Source organism: Balaenoptera acutorostrata, chromosome 4 (genome assembly GCF_949987535.1).
Source record: "Balaenoptera acutorostrata chromosome 4, mBalAcu1.1, whole genome shotgun sequence".
Classification (NCBI taxonomy): Eukaryota; Metazoa; Chordata; class Mammalia; order Artiodactyla; family Balaenopteridae; genus Balaenoptera; species Balaenoptera acutorostrata.
In genome coordinates, this window is record NC_080067.1 from 41,972,119 (window position 1) to 41,990,882 (window position 18,764).

The window sequence follows — 18,764 nt, forward strand, 5'->3', positions numbered from 1 at the left end:
GGGCTAAAATCAAGATGTCAGCAAGGTTGTATTCCTTTATGGAGGCTCTAGGGAAGAAACCATTTCCTCACCTTTTCCACCTTCTAGAAGTCATCTGCATTCCTTGGCTTGTAGCCCCTTCCTTTATCTTCAGCAACAGCAGGTTGAGTCCTTCTCTGCCTCACTCTGACATCCTTTGCTGCTTCCCTCTGCCACTTTTCAGAACCTTTATCATTATGTTAGGCCCACTTGGATGATCCAAGGTAATCTCCTCATCTTACAGTCAGCTGATTAGTAACCTTCATTCCCTCTGAAGCATTAATTCCCCTGTGCCATACTTAGCACAGGTCCTGGGAATTAGGACATGGACATGTTTGGGTGGTCATTATTCTGCTTACCAGACCACTTCACCAACCTCAGAATGAAGTTCAAGCTCCTTGACCTGGTATTATGTACAGTGGCCAAGGGCACAAACTCTAAGGTGCGGTTTCCTGGGTTCAAATCTGAGCTCTGACTCTTGTTAGCCATGTGGTCTTTGAACAAGTTAACATATCTATTTCTTATGTGTAAAATGAGGATGATAATATACTAAGTAATAGGCTTAATGAATACAGGTATTCAACAGCCCCTCTGCTGATGCACCCATTTTTCATGCCTTGCTAAGTGAATGAAAAACAAAAAACAAAAAACCCCATAGGCTCTATGGTTCATTGGCCAGCATTCAAATAAGTCATTTATCCCTTATGAGCATGACTTCTGTCTTTACCCCATCAGCTTTGGTTTCACCATGAGGCCAATGATATTAATACAAATATCACAAGGTTGTTTTAAGAAATAAATGCAATGATCTAGGTGAATCATCTAGCAATAAATAAATATTAGATCTTATTATTGAGAAGAAACACAGGAGAACCAATGCTCTTAAGTGACACAAAATAAATAAATTCTCTCTACACAGAACGACATCCACCTGAAAACAAGGGTCTGTATTTTCCTCCCTCCTCATCCCAGGAAGCTCCCTGGACCCAGAAAGGTAAGGCAGGTTAACAGCAAACATGGTCCTCCTCACCTCACCCAGGTGAGGTCTGCTAATGAAAAGACATTAAATTCATATTTTAAAAAGCCAAGTTTTCTAACTAAAACTATGTCAAGTTGTAATCATTAAGAACTTAGGATACAGATTTGTTCAAGATGGCAGAGTAGAAGGACGTGCGCTCACTCCCTCTTGCGAGAGCACCGACCGGAATCACAACTAACTGCTGAACAATCATTGACAGGAAGACACTGGAACTCACCAAAAAAGATACCCCACATCCAAAGACAAAGGAGAAGCCACAATGAGATGGTAGGATGGGCACAATCACAATAAAATCAAATTGTATAACTGCTGGGTGGGTGACTCACAAACTGGAGAATAATTATACCACAGAAGTCCACCCACTGGAGTGAAGATTCTGAGCCCCACATCAGGCTTCCCAACCTGGGGGTTCAGCAATGGGAGGAGGAATTCCTAGAGAATCAGACTTTGAAGCCTAGTGGGATTTGACTGCAGGACTTCGACAGGACTGGGGGAAACAGAGACTCCACTCTTGGAGGGCACACACAAAGTAGTGTGTGCATCGGGACCCAGGGGAAGGAGTAGTGACCCCACAGGAGACTGAACCAGACCTACCTGCTAGTGTTGGAGGGTCTCCTGCAGAGGCGGGGGGTGGCTGTGGCTCACCGTGGGGACAAGGACACTGGCAGCAGAAGTTCTGGGAAGTACTCCTTGGCGTGAGCCATCCCAGAGTCCACCATTAGCCCCACCAAAGAGCCAGGTACGCTCCAGTGTTGGATCGCCTCAAGCCAAACAACCAACCGGGAGGGAACCCAGCCACACCCATCAACAGACAATCGGATTAAAGTTTTACTGAGCTCTGCCCACTAGAGCAACACCCAGCTCTATCCACCACCAGTCCCTCCCACCAGGAAAATTGCACAAGCCTCTTAGACAGACTCATCCACCAGAGGGCAAACAACAGAAGGAAGAAGAACTACAATCCTGCAGCCTGTGGAACACAAACCACATTCACAGAAAAATAGACAAGATGAAAAGGCAGAGAGCTATGTACCAGATGAAGGAACAGATAAAACCCCAGAAAAACAACTAAGTGAAGTGGAGATAGGCAACCTTCCAGAAAAAAGAATTCAGAATAATGATAGTGAAGATGATCCAGGACCTCGGAAAAAGAATGGAGGCAAAGATCGAAAAGATGCAAGAAATGTTTAACAAAGACCTAGAAGAATTAAAGAACAAACACCTAGAAGAATTACAGAACAAACAGAGGTGAACAATACAATAACTGAAATGAAAAATACACTAGAGGGAATCAATAGCAGAATAACTGAGGCAGAAGAACGGATAAGTGACCTGGAAGACAGAATGGTGGAATTCACTGCCATGGAACAGAATAAAGAAAAAAGAATGAAAAGAAATGAAGACAGCCTAAGAGACCTCTAGGACAACATTAAACACAATAACATTAGCATTATAGGGTTCCCGGAAGGAGAAGAGTGAGAGAAAGGACCCTAGAAAATATTTGATGAGATTATAGTCGAAAACTTCTTTAACATGGGAAAGGAAATAGCCACCCAAGTCCAGGAAGTGCAGAGAGTCCCAGGCAGGATAAACACAAGCAGAAACACACCAAGACACATAGTAATCAAATTAACAAAAATTAAAGACAAAGAAAAATTATTGAAAGAAACAAGGGAAAAACAACAAATAACATACAAGGGAACTCCCATAAGGTTAACAGCTGATTTCTCAGCAGAAACTCTACAAGCCAGAAGGGAGTGGCACAATATATTTAAAGTGATGAAAGGGAAGAACCTACAACCAAGATTACTCTACCCGGCAAGGATCTCATTCAGATTCAACAGAGAAATTACAAGCTTTACAGACAAGCAAAAGCTAAGAGAATTAAGCACTACCAAACCAGCTCTACAACAAATGCTAAAGGAACTTCTCTAAGTGGGAAACACAAGAGAAGAAAAGGACCTCCAAAAACAAACTCATAACAAGTTAGAAAATGGTAATAGGAACCTACATATCGATAATTACCTTAAACGTGAATGGATTAAATGCTCCAACCAAAAGACACAGGCTCGCTGAATGGATACAAAAACAAGACCCATATATATGCTGTCTACAAGAGACCCACTTCAGACCAAGGGACACATACAGACTGAAAGTGAGGGGATGGAAAAAGATATTCCATGCAAATGGAAATCAAAAGAAACCTGGAGTAGCAATACTCATATCAGATAAAATAGACTTTAAAATAAAGAATGTTACAAGAGACAAGGAAGGACACTACATAATGATCAAGGGATCAATCCAAGAAGAAGATATAACAATTATAAATATATATGCACCCAACATACGAGCACCTCAATACATAAGGCAACTGCTAACAGCTATAAAAGAGGAAATCAACAGTAACACAGTAATAGTGGGGGACATTAAAACCTCACTTACACCAATGGACAGATCATCCAAGCAGAAAATTAATAAGGAAACACAAGCTTTAAATGACACAATAGACCAGATAGATTTTATTGATATTTATAGGACATTCCATCCAAAAACAGCAGATTGCACTTTCTTCTCAAGTGCACATGGAACATTCTCCAGGATAGATCACATCTTGGGTCACAAATCAAGCCTCAGTAAATTTAAGAATATTGAAATCATATCAAGCAGCTTTTCAGACCACAATGCTATGAGATTAGAAATCAATTACAGGGAAAGAAAAACGTAAAAAACACAAACACGTGGAGGCTAAAAAATACATTACTAAATAACCAAGAGATCAGTGAAGAAATCAAAGAGGAAATCAAAAAATACCTAGAGACAAATGACAATGAAAACACGACGATCCAAAACCTATGGGATGCAGCAAAAGCAGTTCTAAGAGGGAAGTTTATAGTAATACAAGCCTACCTCAAGAAACAAGAAAAGTTTATAGTAAAACAAGCCTACCTCAAGAAACAAGTTTATAGTAATACAAGCCTACCTCAAATAAACAATCAAACCTTACACCTAAAGGAACTAGAGAAAGAAGAACAAACAAAACCCAAAGTTAGTAGAAGGAAAGAAGTCATAAAGATCAGAGCAGAAGTAAATGAAATAGAAACAAAGAAAACAATAGCTAAGATCAATAAAACTGAAAACTGGTTCTTTGAGAAGAAAAAAATTGATAAATTAGCCAGACTCATCAAGAAAAAGAGGGAGAGGACTCAAATCAATAAAATTAGAAATGAAAAAGGAGAAGTTACAACAGACACCACAGAAATACAAAGCATCCTAAGAGACTACTACAAGCAACTCTATGCCAATAAAATGGACAACCTGGAAGAAATGGACAAATTCTTAGAAAGGTATAACCTTCCAAGACTGAACCAGGAAGAAATAGAAAATATGAACAGATCAATCACAAGTAATGAAATTGAAACTGTGATTAAAAATTTTCCAACAAACAAAAGTCCAGGACCAGATGGCTTCACAGGTGAATTCTATCCAACATTTAGAAAAGAGCTAACACTCATCCTTCTCAAACTCTTCCAAAAAATTGTAGAAGAAGGAACACTCCCAAACTTATTCTATGAGGCCACCATCCCCTGATACCAAAACCAGACAAAGATACTACAAAAAAAGAAAATTACAGACAAATATCACTGATGAATATAGATGCAAAAATCCTCATCAAAATACTAGCAAACACAATCCAACAACACACTAAAAGGATCATACACCATGATCAAGTGGGTTTCATCCCAGTCATGCAAGGATTCTTCAATATATGCAAATCAATCAATGTGATACACCATATTAACAAATTGAAGAATAAAAACCATATGATCATCTCAATAGATGCAGAAAAAGCTTTTGACAAAATTCAACACCCATTTATGATAAGAACTCTCCAGAAAGTGGACATAGAGGGAACCTACCTCGACATAATAAAGACCATATACTACAAACCCACAGCAAACATCATTCTCAATGGTGAAAAACTGAAAGCATTTCCTCTAAGACTAGGAATAAGACAAGGATGTCCACTCTCACCACTATTATTCAACATAGTTTTGGAATTCCTAGCTATGGCAATCAGAGAAGAAAAAGAAATAAAAGGAATACAAATTGGAAAAGAAGAAGTAAAACTGTCACTGTTTGCAGATGACATGGTACTATACATAGAGAATCCTAAAAATGTCACCAGAAAAGTCCTAGAGCTAATCAATGAATTTGGTAAAGTAGCAGGATACAAAATTAATGCACAGAAATCTCTTGCATTCCTATACACTAATGATGAAAAATCTGAAAGTGAAATTAAGAAAACACTCCCATTTACCATTGCAACAAAAAGAATAAAATACCTAGGAATAAACCTACCTAGGAGACAAAAGACCTGTATGCAGAAAACTATAAGACACTGATGAAAGAAATTAAAGATGATACAAACAGTTGGAGAGATATACCATGTTCTTGGATTGGAAGAATCAACATTGTGAAAATGACTCTACTACCCAAAGCAATCTACAGATTCAATGCAATCCATATCAAATTACCAATGGCATATTTTTCAGAACTAGAACAAAAAATCTTAAAATTTGCATGGAGACACAAAAGACCCCGAAGAGCCAAAGCAGTCTTGAGGGAAAAAAATGGAGCTGGAGGAATCAGACTCCCTGACTTCAGACTATACTACAAATCTACAGTAATCAAAACAATATGGTACTGGCACAAAAACAGAAATATAGATCAATGGAAAAGGAGAGAAAGCCCAGAGAGAAACCCACGCACCTATGGTCAACTAATCTATGACAAAGGAGGCAAGGATATACAATGGAGAAAAGCCAGTCTCTTCAATAAGTGGTTCTGGGAAAACTGGACAGCTACATGTAAAAGAATGAAATTAGAACACTCCCTAACACCATACACAAAATAAACTCAAAATGGATTAGAGACCTAAATGTAAGACTGGACACTATAAAACTCTTAGAGGAAAACATAGGAAGAACACTCTTTGACATAAATCACAGCAAAATCTTTTTTGATCCACCTCCTAGAGTAATGGAAATAAAAACAAAAATAAACAAATGGGACGTAATGAAACTTAAAAGCTTTTGCGAAGCTAAGGAAACTACACACAAGACGAAAAGGCAATCCTCAGAATGGTAGAAAATATTTGCAAACAAATCAATGGACAAAGGATTAATCTCCAAAATATATAAACAGCTTATGCAGCTCAATATTAAAAAAACAAACAACCCAATCCAAAAATGGGCAGAAGACCTAAATAGACACTTCTCCAAAGAAGACATACAGATGGCCAAGAAGCACATGAAAAGCTGCTCAACATCACTAATTATTAGAGAAATGCAAATCAGAACTACAATGAGGTATCACCTCACACCAGTTAGAATGGGCATCATCAGAAAATCTACAAACAACAAATGCTGGAGAGGGTGTGGAGAAAAGGGAACCCTCTTGCACTGTTGGTGGGAATGTAAATTGATACAGCCACTATGGAGAACAGTATGGAGGTTCCTTAAAAAACTAAAAATAGAATTACCATATGACCCAGCAATCCCACTACTGGGCATACCCAGAGAAAACCATAATTCAAAAAGACACATGCACCCCAATGTTCATTGCAGCACTATTTACCATAGCCAGGTCATGGAAGAAACCTAAATGCCCATCGACAGACGAATGGATAAAGAAGATGTGGTACATATATACAGTGGAATACTACTCAGCCATAAAAAGGAAGGAAATTGTGCCATTTGTGGAGACGTGGTTGGACCTAGAGACTGTCATACAGAGTGAAGTAAGTCAGAAAGAGAAAACAAGTATCGTATATTAACGCATATATGTGGAACCTAGAAAAATGGTACAGATGAACTGGTTTGCAGGGCAGAAATAGAGACACAGATGTAGAGAACAAACGTATGGACACCAAGAGGGGACAGTGGTGGGGGTTGGGGATGGGATGAATTGGGAGATTGGGATTGACATGTATACACTAATATGTATAAAATGGATAACTAATAAGAACCTGCTGTATAAAAAAGTAATAAAATTAAATTTAAAAATTTCGAAAAAAGAACTTAGGATACAGAACAAGATCTATCAAAGACTCTGGATTTCATTGTAAAGCACTTGAGGAAGCAGGGTTATAAAAGTTATGTGGCTGCATTTTTATGTTACTATTACTCTCTGGAATTATTTTCCTACCATGTAGAAAAATGGGGGTGTGAATGTGAATGAATTCATCCCTTCTTGTTTATTGCTTCGGTGGAAGCCGGCGCTGAGCAGCCTGCATCAAGGGCTTCATAAGTCGCGTTTTGTGGTTTCAGCCTGTCAGGGAGGTCACTCACTGATGACTCAGATATGCTGGCCTGAAGGTATTTATGTGATCTCCCGAGTCGGCAGAAAGCCTGCCCTCAGAACTAGGCAAATATATCCCTGCTCTTGATGGCTTCAAGCTCTGCGATGGGGGGGCTGACCTGACAGCTGCTTGTCCTGAGGGAGAAATAAAGGAAACTGGTGAAACACATGCAATTTCCATGAATTCCCACTCATCTGCTGTTAGAAAATTCAGCTGAGACACTGACAATAAAGGTTAGACTTGTAGTGTCACTATAGAAAGAAAGGAACTTTAACTTGCCTTCAGCATACCAAACAGGCTGTACTTCTCAAGATCTGTAACTCGCTGAACCATCTAAGATGCACCACGGAAAAACTATCAATGGGCATTTGTCTGAATTCATATTTATGGCATCTGTTTGACATGCGGTTTTCATTTAGATGGCAATCCAGATACCGCTTTGCATAAAATTCTGGCTTTTTGAGCTGTCCATACCAATTGTCTCTTACCAAATATCGAATTTTCAGATGTTTACAGATGCACCAGAAGAATATTTTCAGATCACTCAAAAGAATGGCATCCAAGAAAAAAATCTGAAGCAAATGCTAATGAAAATTCTTGTTTCTTGTATAAAAATGCTCTAAAATGGAAAAAAAAATCATTCTACCCAAATTTACTGCAAAAAAATAATTTGTTGTCTTTGAGAAATGAGTTATACCATTGCCCTTCTCTCCCCCTTCTTAATTTAGGCAAAAGGCCCATATTAAATGCATTAAATCGGAGTTTCGTCATTTTTATAACTAGATGTAGTTACAAAAAAGATGTAAAAAAAATCCTAATGCAATGACACAAGCATCTCTGTGAGTCAACTGTTATTTCAGGGATTTATGATAATTCCTCATCTCGAGGAAAAATGAAGCTAATTGAAACAAACTCCATGCTTTATATTAATGCCATTTGAATGCAGTGTGCACTGCCAGTTACAAAGTGACATGGAAAATGAGGCCGTTCTCAACAACACCACAGTTTCTCAGTTTTATGTATTTTTTAATTTCCTCTATGGAAAATCTGTTCTTCATAAAAGAACTGCTAGAGAAAAATGTGGAAAAAGTTGATTCGTTCCATATTTACATTCTTTCTGGTACCTGGAAATGAACCAATTGTAAAAGTATGCCAAAAAAGAAGTTAGTTAAGTCATTTAGAAAACTCATCTTCCCCCTGGCCAAAGGACAAACTGCCTTGAGAAAGCCTAGCTTTGATAATATAAAACACCTTCCAGCCTAACGCTGTCTGTCCTCCTAACCTTTTACCCAAGCCTCAGTGAGGCCAACCTTAAGAAATGGCTGATTTTCTTTAACACATAACCTACCCCGCAAACTGCCCACCAACCCGGGTGAGTCACTACTATCCAAATCCAAAAATTCCCCATCTGAGATCTGAACAGACGGGGGCACTTAACACATAAATGCGTCCAACAGCAAAGAAACACCAAGTTTCACTACAAAGCTGACTTAAGTCCTCCTGACTTGATCTGCTAATGCTATTTACCATTTCACTTTGAAGAACTGGGCAAAATAAAAGCAAGGTGTCGCTCTCACGGAGTAGAGGGCAGCCCGATGCATACCTTGCAGAGCTGCCAGATGCATTTCCCATTCAGCTTGTCATTAACAGCTTCATTTCATTTCATCTATGATAAAAACAATTTAGAAGCATGGAAATGACATTACAGTTAGGTTGCCCTGAAACATCACAGCAGTGAGAAAGCTATTACATAATTGCATCTTTCTTTTTGAAAGTCCATAGTTTTTCCTAGGTCACAGAGCAATGGAAGTCACTGCTTTTGACTCATACAGGTGACAAAATTTCTCCCAGAACAAAGCAATGCTTCATAAATTTCACACAGAGTCAAAATAACCCCTAACCTAAGGGAAAAGGGAGAAAAATCTGGGCTCCAAGATGGTGGCCAATCCATGGGAATTTGAATGACTACCTTCTAGGAAGGCAGGGGGTGTGAGGGTCAGGGATGGCGGCCTCATTTCCCACTACTTAGAGGCAAACTCCTGCTTCTTGCTCTAAAACCAGTTTCCTCTTTCATGTTTTTCCTCATTTAGTTATTTTTTCTACCTCCAACCCAGCAGCAATATAGAGCAGAAAGAGAACTGGACATAAATTCATAAAGTCTAGGTTTCTGAGTCTAACTCCTGTCATTGTTAAATCTCGTTTTCTTAACTTCAGTATCCTCACCGACTCATCGGTAATTTTATAGACTAGACAGTCCCTGAAGTGCTCTCCGATTCCAAAGGATCCATTGACTCCATTCCTTAATTCATATATTGATACATCTAAGCTTACATCTGCATCTTATATGTGCCACACACAGAACAGCACTGACTTGTCCTTTAATTGCCAGCTCCAATTTTAGCCCCCTCTCATCTTAGCCCAGATCTCTCATCCAAGCTCCCAACCAGTAAATATCACCACACACAAGACATTTCCACCACAGGGCTCTCCCACAGACTCCTCCAACTCAATGTACTGAAACTGAATTTACCGTCTTCCACCCACATCTGCTTCTTCTTCTGTTTTTCCCATCTCAGGGGAGAGGGAAACCCCATTTCCAAAGCCAGAAACCCAGGAGTCATCCTTGACTCTTCTCTTTCCCTCACCTTCTACACTCAGTCACCAAGTATTGCTGATTGCTCTGCATTAATATTTCTCATCTTCATTCCCTTCACTTGGTTACCTAATTCAGGCTCTAATTTCTCTTCCTGCATCATAGCAACAGCTCTTGGGTTGGCCTCTCCTCCCAATCCCTCCCGATCCATTCACTACACTGCACCCAGAATCATCTTTCTAATCATGTTACTCCCTTTGCAAAAGTCATCCAATGACTCCCCATTTCTTACAGGTCCAAATTCAAAATCCTAAGCATAGCAAAAAAGACCGCTCAGGACCTGCTCTGTCTTCAGCCTCACTCCCCCCTCTACTAGCTCTCTGAAAAGTCAGAGTGACCTTCTACAAATTCCCCAAACCTGTTGTGCTTTCTTACTTGGAGTATTTGCATGTGATGCATTCCCTTTCTTGGAAAGTACCTCCTGTACCCCTTCACCTCAACTTCTATAAATAGTTCAAGACTCACTGCAGACACCGTCTCCTCTGGGAAGTCCCCAATGTCCCTATGATGTGTTCCCTTAGAGTTATGGTAAGGATCCATGATTTTACTAATCATGCTGTAGAATAACTGCCTATTTACCCTTCATCTCCTGCACCAAACTCTAAGATCCCTGAAGATGGGGAATATGTTTTATTCTTTTTATGTATCATCGGCATAGTGCCTGGCATATAGAAATTGTTCAGAAAAATAGTTTTAAAATCCAAGCAAATTTCATCTATCACTTTATTTGTGCTTTTTCCATATTCTGAGTTTTCAGGAAATTCCCTGGCTCACTGTGATCTTCAAAAGGATGTAGAGAATTGATAAAATGATACAAATATTTAGAAGAAAGTGCTAGAAGTTAATTATGAAAACACCACTTCTTTAAAGATAGGCAAAAAAAACAATGTTCATATTATAATAATCATTCACATGGAAGTTTACAAAGTTTTTTTCTCATATGATATCTTATATTAATCTTCAATGTATTATACAAATAACATTTTAACAATAGAAATCATTTTTTATAAAATTAACAAAATTCCATGACATCACAAATTGTTTTTGAAAAGAAGCTGGACATGAATAACTAAATTTAAAAAGAACCCACCATGTTAACAAATCTGCTGTGTTTAATTTTTCCATTTCCCCTTCTCACTTTTATTCATTTGCAAATGAATAAAACATAATTTTACATAGTTGAAATCCAAAGTAGATAAAATTTTGTATCCTGATCTTTTCATGTACCCATGTTGCTACTTAGTCTCAATAATTATAATTTAAGGGCTAACTAATATTCCACCACGACATATGGGTGCCAATGACAACTCACAGAACTATAGCTTTAGCCTTCTGTCCTCATGCTTTCAGCTGCCTCCTGGGCTGCTACACCTGGATTCCTCATAGGAGCCTCCACCTCAAGATGTACGTGACTTAAGTCCACTGACACCCCATTAACTCCTCCTAAACCTAATCATCGCCCTGGGTTCCCAGTTACAGGGAGTACGGCACCATCACCCAACAAGTTCCCTTAGCCTCTCTCTTCCCCATTCCTCAATTTTAACATCCAAACCAACAATTCTCATCAACGTTATCTTTTAAAAACCTCTTTAATTTCTTTCCCTTTCCATCCTCTCTGCTGTTACGTTTGTTCCTCAGTTCTCACTTGAGCATTGACAGAAAGTTTGAGTATTGATACAGCTTCCTAACTATTCTCTGCACCTTGTCCATTTCCTACCAAACCATCAAGGTCATCCTTCTAAAATGGATATTGATCTTCTCAATACACTGCTTAAAATCACCCAGTCGCTCACCATCCCTATGGGTAGACTCCAAATACCTTAACCTAACAAGCAAGGATCTCAATGATCTGGCCCTATCCCACTACTCCAGTTTTACTTCCTGGGCACTAGATCCCCATCCCAGTCAGACAAAGGATGAGGTCTGGGACAGAGCTTGGGAAAGTCAGAGGCTGATATCACTTGCCTGAAAGCTGCCACCAAAGGGAATTCAATGAAAGCAGAGATTGTTTGGGGGAAAGCCTGAATACAAATCCTGCAGACCTCTGTGCTAGTTGTCCCCAAGGCTGGGCAGGAGAAAGGAGCTTATTTGACGGCAAAGGGAAAAATTCAGGAAACCCACATAGAAGTGAAAGCAGGCTTAAGACATAAAATGAACAGCAGAGACCAAAGCAATTCCCTGAAAAAGCAAGGGACCGCCTCACCTGTTTAGGGAGATAAACCTGCAGGCTGAGATCTTCCAAGGCTGAGCTTGGGACAACAGCTTAGGACTATAATATGCTCTAGCCATAAGGCACCACTTAAAGTGCCCCAAGGTGCCAGGCTTTCTCCCACCTACATGTAAATATGCTGTTTCTTCTGCCAGAGTGCTCTTTGACTCCTTATCTGCCTGGCAAAGCCACTCTTCAAGTATCACCCTCTTCTGTGAAGTAATCCCTGAATCCTAAGGCAATATTAAGCATAGGTGACATTCAGGAATCAGCAGAGTGTAAAGTATGTGTTGCATTTGGTAGTGGTCATCCAATTCATATTGGAACCACAGAAAACCATTAGAAATGACTATAAACAGAAGAAGCCCTTTCTTGTGCTACTTAAAAATGGAATTTGCTTTGCCCACTATGATTTTTGATGTGGTGTATTGACAAATGCTCTAAAGAAACTTTAAAAGGCTAGATCAATATCAGATGGCATGCCTAACTGACAGTTCCTGTATATGAATCAAAGGCCATTGATAAGCCAATAAATGCTACAGAGTGTCTAAAATTATTCTTAAATTTTTTCAATTTAGACTGAATATGGTCCTGATTAGTGGTAAAAATTAAGCCTATAGCCTACCTGCTCCTTTTACAGAGTGACAGATTGAGAAATTCAGACCTGTACTTTGTTGAGAATAAAGTTAATTTAGAGCTTTCAGGGGTAACTCAGAAGCCAATTGGATGACTTTGGTTGTCATAAACTATTGCTGTTTGTAAATTAGGTTGACTCTTCTTTCTGTCCATTCTACCTGAACTATATCTGAAGAGTTAAACAAATTGGACCACCACTCAGAAAGGGATTAAAATAGTTTTCCAGCTAAAGAATTCCCTCTACCAAGGGCTTTCTTCAACCTAAAGGAAATTAACAAAAGTGCTACACTGAGTAGGGTTACTTAGTTCTAAACATGTACATTTGTGGAATCAGTAAATCAGGAAAAAACATTTATCTCATTATCAAGGGGATTTTGCTTACATGGTTCCTCTCATGGAGGCCATACTAGGAACACCACAGAACCTACACACAGGCTCACCAAGAGGACCCACTTGAGGACAGTATAAAGAGCAGAATAAGGGGATGTGATTATTTTTTACAATATCTAAACTGTCCTTCTCCTACAGACAGTTGGGAAGCCGCTAGTTATTTTGATACCAGTAGCCCCTTATTGGAAACATCATTGAAGCTCCCCTTAGACTAACCCCATGGGTTACTATTTAACACCCTTAAACTGCAACTGTAGATTAATTTGATCAAAAGTTTTCATATGTCTTGAGAGATTAGTCTTGTGGTGAGTCAACATTTCTAGTTCAGATCTCCTTTAGAAGAACCTTTAGATTCTGCAATTCAAATTCCTAAATGTGCACCTCAGAGGTTCTAAAGTTCTAAAGGATAGAACCAGCCTATATCTCCTACCAGTAGAGTTACATTCATGAAATAAAAGTTGCAGTGAGTGGGCATATAAAAATGAGGGCCAACACCTTGAACTTAAAGGAATTAATTCTTGAAAATTCAGCTTTCTTATAAAGGAATCATTTTGAAGGGTTGTCAGAAGACTATCAGCATAGGGTGTTGAACTTCATTCCCCATCCATCCATATTTCTTGGAAGAATGTTGAGTCACTGTGGGCACTGCTCCAGAGAGCTCTGGACATCAAGGGAAATGCAGGTATTGGCCTCATGAGATCTGGCAGTGCATGTTTCCAGTACCTGCTAATTTTGCTAACCCTATTTAAATTGCATAAGCCCAGCATGCTAATCTGAGATACAATGCTGCCAACCTCATAAGCCCTTTAGTCTCTTTCCCTTGGGAAGAGGGAAATCTGAGTGGGAGCAAGTCACAGTGCTGACCTTCTGTAACAGATGAGAATGGACTGCACATGGGTCAGCAGCCCTGGAATCAGAAAATCACCTTAGATAAGATTTGCAAATGAGGAGGAGACCGAACTAAATAGCAAAGGCATATGGAAGACCTACATTTATTACACTCTGGCAACAGCCAGCTTAAGAGAAAACAGTTTAATAGATCCACAGTTTCATTCTAGAGATGAACTATTTACCTGAAGCAGGAGCATCAATTGCCAATATATCACTGAAATACAACCAGCATTTTGTCTTGCCCGGAATATTAAAAATAACCAATAAATTATTCCAAAAGAATTCAGTGACATTCTAGGAGCAATTCTATGCCAGTTTCTCTGAGAGCCTGCCAGGAACTTATAATCTATTTGGGAAGAGAGTAGCCACACGGGAACACGGGAAGTATTAGGGAACCATCTGAAGCTTACCTGTACCAAACAGTAAATGTGCAGTACTTTCCAAAGGTGTATTAATTTCCTGTGGCTACTGTGACAAAATTACCACAAAGTTCATGGCTCAAAACAACAGAAATTTATTCTCTCATGGTTCTGGAGACCAGTAGTCCAAAGCCAAGGTGTCAGCAGGTGGCACTACCTACGAAGTCTCTAGGGAGAATTCATTCTTTGCCTCTTCCAGCTTCTGGGCTGTCTGCATTCCTCGATTTGTGGCCACATCACTCCAATCTCTACCTCCATGGTCACACTGCCCCCTTCTCTGTGTGTGTCTCAAATCTCCGTCTCCCTTTCTCTTATAAGGACACTTGTGATGGCATTATTCCCACCCAGATAATCCAAGATAATCTTCTCATCTCAATGCCCTTAAATTAATTGCATCTGCAAAGACCTTTTTCCAAATAAGATTACATTCACAGATTCTGGAAATTAGGACAGAGATATATCTTTGGAGGACCATTTTTCAGCCTATCACAGAGGCAAAAATTCGCCATAGGAAGGAGTAGTCAGAGCTTGCTTCTTTTATCGCCGAGATGATGGGTCTTGAGCAGCACCTGTAAAGATGGCTGAAATTTAAGCTGGCAGGCACCAGAAGCTGGGCATTCAATGTGGAGGGATCAGCAGGTGCAAAGGCCATCATGTGTTTTCAGCAAATGAGGCATGGGGCCCGTGGGGAGTGATTATCACTGCTTATCAATTCCTGATGGAGGGCAAGAGGTAATGAGCAAGGTCAATCAGGCTGGGCAGTTACGATGGAGCCAGATTATGCAAGCTCTTGAAACACAAGTAAAGAAGCTCAAACTTGACGTTAACAGGGAAGAGGGAATTGTGGATTTTTAAATGGGGAAGTACCATGAAGGCTAGTTTTCTAGGATCTTACTCCATCTTCCCAGCATGAGTTCTTTTATTTATCCTATTCTCATTAGCAAAATCTAAGTCACAATATTTATTATTTCCCTAAGTTATCTTTTTTTGGGAAACAGTAATAAGAATTTAGTATAATTCCCATAATGATAGGTTCTGCTACTGGACTTACCCATTTCCATTAAGGGAATATATATATATATATATATATATATATATATATATATATATATATATATATATAAAATATCCATTACTTTGCTTGAAGAAAAGGCTCTCTTCATGAGCATTATTTATTCATCTGGCTTATAATAAAATCATATCATGCAAATGAACTAGATTGACTCAAAGATGAAATTCTGATTATAACAATATGGGACTTTGCAGTATTCCATTAGGGAGAAAGGAAATGCTAGTCAGCAACCCTACCAGGAAAAACTATTTTGGTCCATAAATTATGCAGCTTTGTGTTTATTCAATTAGGTTAATCCTAAATGAATCCTTCTGTGAAAACTCTATGTAAACACAGCAACATACAACAGGAAAGCAATGCTGAAGGGATGCCTGCAAGGAGGGTTGCTGATTGGATCTGCCCCACTGTTGCTCATTCACTTGACTCCACAGACATCTCCAACAGTGTGAGATCAGGTTTAATAAAAACTCCATCTATTTCTGGCGCCGTGCAAATCCAGGTGAGGCCTCACAAGTTCTTAAAATTTGATTGTTTGGGGCTGCAGCAACACCAAAATTTGATGGAGGTTTTATTAAATCTGTGAGAGCCTTAAGAAGACATTTTTTTAAAATTTATTTATTGCTTTTATTTTTGGCTGTGTTGGGTCTTCGTTTCTGTGCGAGGGCTTTCTCTAGTTGCGGCAAGCGGGGGCCACTCTTCATCGCGGTGCGCGGGCCTCTCACTATCGCGGCCTCTCTTGTTGCGGAGCACAGGCTCCAGACGCGCAGGCTCAGTAGTTGTGGCTCACGGGCCCAGTTGCTCCGCCGCATGTGGGATCTTCCCAGACCAGGGCTCGAACCCGTGTCCCCTGCATTGGCAGGCAGATTCTCAACCGCTGCACCACCAGGGAAGCCCAAGAAGACATATTTTAAAAGCCAATATGGAGTATTGGATGGGCTGCCCTTGTGGACACATATTAAAAGTTCCCTTGTATATGGGAATTGGATGGGCAATTGCCCCTTTTCCTGACTCTACATTGAGTAAAGCAGGCCAATGTTGGAATCTTGTACCCATCTGCATTTGCTACAATTCCATTTCTACGTTAATAAAGAACAATTAACCTAGTCTGGTTAAAACTAAATATATGAGAGCTTTTACATTTCAGGGAAGGACAGTTACCTCTCTGCAATTTGCTTAATGGCTGGTAGCCTCCTCTGGGCCTTGATGATAATCACCCTGAAGCTCAGAGTTGACTTCTAATTGATAGAGAGGCTCTGTATTCTAAACTCAGTCTATTCTTTCTTATCTAGTGATATACTCAACACTGATTTAACTATTTGGTTACATTGAAAAGCAAATGGTGTCTCAAATAAGAGAAACAAGGAAGAGGTGGTAAGGCAACAGCTGGAAAACATTATCTCCCCAAAGAAAACAACGCTGGTGGTCAGTTAACATTGCAGAGTTTCGAGATAACAGTAAGTCAAAACCCTTATGATGTTCCCCACCGCCACTACCCAAATGTGGGTTGTGTTAAAATTCCACAAAACTAAGATTTTTAATTTGATGCCTTTGGATACCAAAAGAAACATTTTCAAAATGGTATTCATTGTAGTAATTTAACCCCTCTAACCCATCTGGAAGACACAACAATTTGGAAATCACCAATGGTAAACACAATATCTTGTTTTTCTTTCTGCCACTACCATTTAAGTTAGTTAGAAAGACTCTCACAGCCCCTTGGAGATGGTATATTTCTATTTGGATGTAAAAAAAAAAAAAGGAAACTATAAATGTATAGTGGTCCCACAGAGAGATCCAATATTGTTGGGTGATGCATCAAAGCTCTAAGCTCCTCCAAACTTTGGAAAAATACCAATGGTCAATCTGGAGAGGCTATGTTGGAGGATCACTGAGTTACCAAACTAAGAAAGTATTTCTGGGTTACCTTGAATAGAATGTTGTGCAGTTGGAAACCTTTACTGGGTCTCATAAAATAACCACATAGTGTCAGAAATTCCATGTCCCAGGCACACTGTCAACTCAATATTTTGCTACCACTAGATTTGTCCAGTTTCTTATAGCATGGAGTAAGTGATTGATAACAGAACTGAATCTCATGGTCATTTAAAGTTAGGTACTTGTAAGTGCATAGCTGTCAGATTTTTAACGAACCATTCCAGCTACAACTTAAACTAAAATTGTGTGTTCTCCTGTACAGTAACATAAAATAAAATGTCCCACAGTAATTCAGACTAAAGTTCCTGAGGCTCAAGTTGCACATTATAGTTCTTCTAAGACTGTTCCCTTTCAGGAATTGCTTATCCAGTTAACCAATTCCTGAGTATTTCAGAAGTTCAATCATTCAGAAATGAAATGATGAAGCTGACGATTAGGGACTAGGGTACCATTATGGCCTTGGTCAAATATGTACACTGCAATTTTTCAGACATGAGAAGATTGCCAAAAAATTTTAACAGCTTCTTATCCCTACACATACACCATTATTTGCTCTATTTCTTCTCCATGTGTTGCTGTGATTGTATGTGTGTGTGTGTGTATTGTGCACATGCACATGTGTGGGTATGGTGGGTGAGCTGAGTATCTCTCTCTGATTTAAGTCTTCCCAATCAAGAAATGAAAACAGAAGACAGATATGGTGAACCCCAGTACCCCAGTTCTTTGTTAAAAAAAAAAAAGTTAATGGATACTGGCACTAAAGCTTAAGCTTTAAGCCAAGAGGCCATAAGCTCCTTATTCTGGTGCTGCATTTTATTCAAAATTCAGAAAGGCAGAATTGTTTCACCTGTGAAGCAAATGGGCAGTCTGTCCCAGGACAGCCTGTGATCTGGGAAATGTGAGCACTGATGGGGACCATATAGAAGTGGTCTCAGTGTTACCCTTCTGCCACTTGAAGCATTTTTAGAACATAGAAAGGGACGACCCTAAAAAGCTTTCTCACCCTTGCAAATGTTCTTGTTACAAACTTATAAAAGAATAGAAAAAAGTTGTCTATAGCCCTTCGTATGTTTATTCAACAAACATTAATATTCCATTGTGCTGTGCTCTAAATAAGACAGAAACAAAGATGTATAAAACA